The sequence below is a fragment of the Grampus griseus genome, assembly GCF_964374135.1.
Source record: "Grampus griseus genome assembly, chromosome: 19".
NCBI lineage: Eukaryota > Metazoa > Chordata > Mammalia > Artiodactyla > Delphinidae > Grampus > Grampus griseus.
The window spans coordinates 7147770-7154972 of NC_139013.1; positions in this window are offsets into that span (position 1 = coordinate 7147770).

A 7203-nucleotide genomic window follows, 5' to 3' on the forward strand; every position below is an offset into this window, starting at 1 on the left:
TGCTAGGTGGTCATATGATGTATTAGTCAGGGTTTTCTGGAGGAACAGAATCAACAGGATATATATATATATATACACATATATAAAGAGACTTGGTATAAGGAATTGGCGCACGTGATTGTGGAGACTTGGTGAGTTCAAAATCTGATAGGGATGGCCGGCAGGCTGGGGACTCTGGAAAGAGTTACATTTCAAGTCTAAAGGCAGGCAGTCTGGAAAACCAAGAAGAGTTCATCTTGCAGATGAAATCCAAAGGCAGTCTGCTCTCAGAGTTCCCCTTTGCTTGCTGGGGGGAGGGGAGTTTTCCACCTTCAACTGATTGGATGAGGCCCACCCACATTTTGAAGAGTGGTCGGCTTTACTCAGAGCCCGCTGATTTCTGTGTAAATCTCATCCCAAACACCCTCACAGAAACATCCAGAGTAATGTTGGACCAAACAACCGGGCACTGTGGCCCAGCCAAGTTGACACATGGGTTAAACGATGACAGATGGTAAATCTATGTTCAACTAAGTGAGGGACCTCTGTTCATTTCATAACTCTCCCTGGGTCCTGCTAGAATATCCACTAAGATCCACCCTGATGCTGAAGGATCCCGCTTTCATGTCCCATGAGTCCTAAAATACCTTGGGGAACTTGCCATGCCCAACCGTCACCTCTACGTCCCTTGGGATCCAGCTGTCTCCGGAGCACCATTCCAGCCCCTGGGCTCTCATTTTAAAGGCCCTCAGGACCCTACTCTGATGTTCCTTGGACCGCTTCGCCACCAGAGAAGTCCCTGGTTATCCATTTTAAATAAAGCAGTGTGTACATTTCAATCCCACACTCCCTAACTGTCCCTTCCCCCCACCCTTCCCCCCGGTAACCTAAGTCTGTGAGTCTGATTCTGTTTTGTAAATAAGTTCACTTGTATCATTTATTTTTAGATTCTGCCTGTAAGAGATATCATACCATATTTCTCTTTCTCTGTCTGACTTACTTCACTCAGTATGACAATCTCTAGGTCCATCCATGTTGCATGTGGCATTATTTCATTCTTTTTAACAGCTGTGTAATATTCCATTGTATATATGTACCGCATCTTCTTTAACCATTCCTCTGTTAATGGACATAACTAATTTTAACGCTGGTGTCCCTGGAGTTTTCCTGGACCATCACCAGAGGCCACTACCATGCCCCTGGGTCTCTGAAAATCTCAGGCTCCCACCCCCAAGCTCCTTGGGTCCCAGATAGTATCCTGAGACCCAGTGATAGAGTTTTCAGGAGGCTACACCAACATCCCACAGAGTTGGCCACGCCATCCCTGAATCCTGCTAAATCAGTCCTGAGCCCTCAGCAGAACAATTGCTGTGACCCACTCAGGAACGGCCACAAAGTGCCCTCAGCCCCAGGCTCGCTCCCTGCTGCCGAACCTGAGCGAATCCTTCAGGTTCTGTCAGAAAGCTGAGCGGGGCTCCCCAGGCCCACTCCTGGGTTCTCTCTATTACTATCTCTCACCAGGCCCTGCCCTATCCAGAACCTCCCCATGAAAGACAGATAGACACAGAGAGATGGATAGATAGGTAGGTAGGTACGGAGGTAGATAGATGATAGATAGAAAAATAGGCAGATAGGTTGGTAGGCAGGCAGTCAGGCAGACAGACAGACCGACGGACAGATGGATGCTAGAAAAATAGAGACAGACGGACAAAACAGACGGACAAATAGGTAGGTAGGCAGGTAGACAGATAGACAGACAGATAGAAAAATAGAAACAGGGACTTCCCTGGTGGTGCAGTGGTTAAGAATCCGCCCAACAATGCAGGGGACACGGGTTCCATCCCTGGTCCGGGAAGATTCCACATGCTGTGGAGCAAATAAGCCCGTGGGCCACAACTACTGAGCCCACGTGCCACAACTACTGAAGCCCACATACATAGAGCCCGTGCTCCGCAACAAGAGAAGCCACCGCAATGAGAAGCCTGTGCACCTCAATGAAGAGTAGCCCCCCTCTCCGCAACTAGAGAAAGTCCAGGCACAGCAACAAAGACCCAATGCCACCAAAAAAAAAAAAAAAAAGAGAAAAGAAAAGAAAAACAGAAACAATTAGACAGACTCTCTAGGACATTCTATAACATCCCTATCAGGCAAGAAACTTTCCGCATTTCCCAGGAACTTGCTGTTGTGGCCCCTCATCCAGCTGGATTGCTGCTCCCTCATCCTGAGACCCCACTAAAAAAGGACCCTCAGGGAATTCCCTGGCAGTCCAGTGGTTAGGACTCTGCGCTTTCACTGCCGTGGCCCGGGGCGGATCCCTGGTTGGGGAATCCCACAAGCTGCCTGGTGCGACCTAAGAATAAAAAAAAGGACTTCCCTGGTGGCGCGGTGGTTAAGAATCCCCCTGCCAATGCAGGCGACACGGGTTTGAGCCCTGGTGCAGGAAGATCCTACATGCCGCGGAGCAACTAAGCCTGTGTGCCACAGCTACTGAGCCTGCGCTATACAGCCCGCAAGCCACAACTACTGAGCCCGTGCTCTGCAACAAGAGAAGCCACCGCAGTGAGAGTAGCCCCCGCTCACCACAACTAGAGAAAGCCTGTGCGCAGCAACGAAGACCCAATGCAGCCAAAAGTAAATAAATAAATAAATAAAATTAAAAATAAATAAATAAAATAAAAATTTAAAAATAGTTTTTAAAAAAAGGGCCCTCAGGTCCTGCTACACGCTCTGTGTATCCCCTTTTGATACCCTGAGTCCTACTCCAATGGCTCACACAGCCTGTAGGATTCTCCTCTATTGCCTAGGACCCTAAAATAATGCCACCAGAGACCTGATGACAAGCCCTTGGGTTCCTGTCACTATGCTCCCAGGACCCAAGTACGTTGCCCCTGGGGGCCTTGCCAGTGGTCCCAGGTCCATCTGTGATGCTCACATCCCTCTGCAGCTCCTGCTTTACCCAGCCCTGGGTAGTTCCTCTAGGTGTCCTCAATCCTACTACAATGTCCCATTGGTGTCACTTCAACACCTCTCAGGACCCCTAATCTACCTGTCCTGCCAAAAAGTCCTTTGGTTCCTGTTAACACGTCCCCAGGATCCTGCAATACTCCCACTGCATGCTCAGAAGGTCCCCTGGATCCTGCTAAAATATGTCTAGTCTTCCCTCATGTGGCCTTGAGGGTCACCAAAATGAACTTGGGGTGTCCTCTCTAAGCCCTAGGGGCCCTGCCAGGACCCTATTAGAATGCCTCTAGCCTTACCATGAAGTGTGTTTTTTGGGGTCACGCTGTGCAGCATGCCAGATCTCAGTTCCCCGACCAGGGATTGAACCCATGCCCCCTGCAGTGGAAGCTTGGAGTCCTAACCACTGGACCGCCAGGGAAGTCCCACCAGGAAGTCTTTAGGGTCCTGCTAGAACATACCAAGGGCCTGCTATTCTGTGTTCTATGGCGCTCTGGGAAAATTCCCACAGGCTTTTATCCATGCGTCCTGGGATCCTGCATCAGTGGCCGTCCACAGTGGGTCTAGAATGTTGTATTAGTGTCCTATGGCTGCTGTAACCGATCACCACAGACTTAGTGGCTTAAAATAACACAAACATGTTCTTACAGTTCTGGAGGTCAGACATCTAAAATGGGTCCGCAAGACTATTCCTTCTGGAGGCTCCAGGGAAGAATCCATTTCTTTGCCTTTTCCAGCTGCTAGAGGTCGCCTGCATTCCTTGGCTTGTGGCCCCTTCCTCCATCTTCAAAGCCGGCACCTTCTCTCCTCTCTGACTTCTGTGGTCCTCCTTACAACTCTCTGACTCTGATCCTCTGCCTCCCTCTTATAAGGACCCTTGTGATGACATTGGTCCCACCTGGATAATCCAAGATCATCTCTGCATCCTGAATTTAATCACATCTGCAAAGTCCCTTTTATCATACAAGGTCACATAATCACAGGTTTTGGAGGATTAGGGCACAGACATCTTTGAGGGATCCTTATCCAGCCTACCACGGTCAAGGTCATGGAAGGTGCCCTCCCGTGCCCCTGCTGTAAAGTCCCCATTCTGACCTCCTCTCCCTCCTGTTAGAATGGTCTCAGGGTTTAGCCATGAGGCCTCTCAGAGGTCGGTCTGAACATTCCCCATAATGTCCCTCCTTCCTGCTACAAAAGAAAAAGCCCTCAAGGTCCCTTAATACCCACTGGGAATCCCTGCTAAGTATCCTGGGGTCCTGCTATGTCTTCAGGGACCATTTACAGCATCTGTTGGCTGTCTCCTGTCTTATCCCCAGGGTCCTATGCTCTAATGATCCCTGCCTACACCTCCCCCCTTTTTTTCTTTTGGGAGGTGTGGCACGCACCGTGCAGCTTGAAGGGATTGAACCTGGGCCATGACAGTGAAAGCACCGAGTCCTAACCACTGGACCACCAGGGAAGTCCCTCCGCCTATGCCCTTTAGATCCCCTGGGGGCCTACTATCATGTCCTCAGGGGCCCATCATAAAGCAATAGAAAGCCCCAGCAGGACAATTACTAATGTGCAGGGCCCAGTGATAAATGAAAACGTGGGGCCCTTTGTTCCGACTTCAAAACTAACCAAGCGCGGGTCCCTTTGGAACAACTGCTTGAACAGCGTGGAGCGCTCACCCATGAAGCCGCCTTGGTCCCTGGGGACTGCCCCTGGCAGCTCCAAGCTTTCTCCCTGAATCACCACCTTAACATCCGCCCCTCCTCTCTGCACCTGCACTGTAGTGCCCCCTACTGACCCCAGGAAGCAATCACACCTGAGTTCAAGACCAAATCCTGCCTCTTCCAGGTGGGCTTCTCTGAGCCTCAGTTTCTTTATCTGTGAAATGGGATAATAATCGTACCTACTTTGGTAGAGAGGCTTTAATGACTCACAGGTTTGGCACAAGGCACATAGTAGAGCATAGTAATAACCTGTTCCCCATACTGCCCCCCCACCTCAGGATGCTGTTAAGGTCCCCAGCGGTGCACTTGATGGTAGGCTCGCAGACACCAGGCCCTGGATCTGTCTTGCTCACTCTTGCATCCCCAGGGGCCAGCACAGGAAACATTAGCAGAATGAATGAAGCCAACAATGAATGACCCTGGGCTGGTTTAATATGTCCCTATAACTTTTCTAGAACGGCCTTGGTATCCTGTTAGAATGTTCTAGCAGAATCTATATTCACCCCTGAAACAATCCGTGGGTCTGGGAGCTGGGACTTCCTATAATGTGAGACCCCAGGGTTTTCCCTTGATGCGCTCAGGGCAGTGTTAAAATATAGCAGCAGGGCTGCTCAAACATATGAACCTGCTCCGATCCCCTTTCCCTAGACTCCACTCACAGACCTCAGGGCCAGTTAAATGAATCCTGGTGCCCGCTCCACACATAGTACTCACGCGCCAGCTCTCATACAACCTGGGTGTCGCAACCGCCAACAGAACCTGCTACAAGACCCTGAGGTCCCACTATAATCCATCATTACTACGTCCTGCTGTAATACCGCAGGGGGCTGCAGTGACGCTCGCCAGTATGACTACAGTAGAACAATCCTGTGGTCTGCTGTGACAGATGTGAGGCCATGATACATTATGATATAACCAATATCTGCCCTGTTTTCATGTAACAGGCCTGACACCCGCTGTCATCATAAGCCAGGACCCTGCTATGAAATTGCGCTTGGAGCTAATTTCCCTGCAAAATGGCCACTGGGGCCTCCTGTAAGAGGCATACGATAGAATATTCCAGAAGCATGCTAAAATAGTCTCAAGATCCCATGACAAACCACTAGGATTTGCTATAGTAGACCCAGGGTTCCACAACCATTTAATACCTCTGGGGCTACCTGCCAAAGACTCTTGTCCTTGGGCCTGTCCAAAGGGACTCAGGGCCTGCTACACCAAGACATCACTGGGCTTTGTTCTAACAATAGGCTCAGGAATGCGACATAATCACTTTCCTAAGAAGTATCACTTACTGGAACTAGTTCTACCGCAAACAACACAGGTGAGCATATTTCATCCTCCCAATGGGGCAGGGAGGCAAGATTTTACAGATTAGGAAACTGAAGCTCTGTGGTTCTCGGGGGAGTCAAGCCCAAGGTCCCAAGGTCATGCAGCTAATGACAGCAGGGCTAGAATCTGGAACAGAGCCCGCAGGCTTAATGCTTACATTTGGAGGTTTCTCAGCATGTTCACTGCTTCCGGTTACTCCATGCCTTGAGACCTAGTGTAAACAGATAGGTTAGGGGGTCCCCGGAAAAAAAGAACCAGGAGTGGCTTTCTTGACATAAGAGAAGCCATTCTGGCTTAAGCCGTTTTGTGATCTAAGCCTGGCTGCAATGCTTGCCCTTGAACAGGTCTCAGTAATCCTTGATCTTAAGGGAAGTTAGGGAACAAAGAGAAAAGGAAAAGCAGTCAAAGAAACAATAGTTCAACAATAATCAGAGTCCTAATTCCTCCTCAAGGGATGTACAGAACAGTCTGATACAGTTTTTGAGCTCTTCAGGAACTAAGGCCCCCAGCCAGGTGAAGGACAGAAAAATGTTGACCCTCCTGACTTCAATCAACTAAAGCTTGGACCCTGGCGACCTTTGCCCCAATTCTGTGCTGAATTCTCTGCTCCAGCCCCCTCATGAATATGCATGTCGCCTTAGCTTAAAACTTCCCCAATTTTGCTGTTGGAGAGGCACTGCTTTGGGAAAGATCCCCGGTGTTCTCCTTACTTGCCGCAGGTAATAAATCCTTCGTTCTCCTGATGTTTCGCTCTGTGTGTCTTTTGACTCGACACCCACCAAGAGGTGAACCCAGTTTTTGGGTAACACTAGGAGTCAAGCCTGGCCTGTGAGAACGTGAGGATTTAACTTTAAATGGACTCACTCCGGGAGTTACCTGGCGGTCCAGTGGCTAGGACTCCGCGCTCTCACTGTCAAGGGCCTGGGTTTGATCCCTGGTCAGGGAATGGTGCAGCCAAAACTAAACAAACAAATAAATAAATAAATTCACTCAACTAAACATGTTTGGAGCACCTACAATCTGTTCCAGGCGCTGGGGCTGCAGAGATTCCGTGTCTTCTTGGAGTTTGTATTCCAGGGGTCAACAGGTAAACAAATAAACGTGCCATATCATACAGGATTTGTACAGCAAATACGCCATAAACGGGTTTTCCTGTCTATGTAAGACATTCAAGCAGGGAAGGGAGATTGGGAGGGTTGGAGGTTCTCCACGTGGAAAGAGG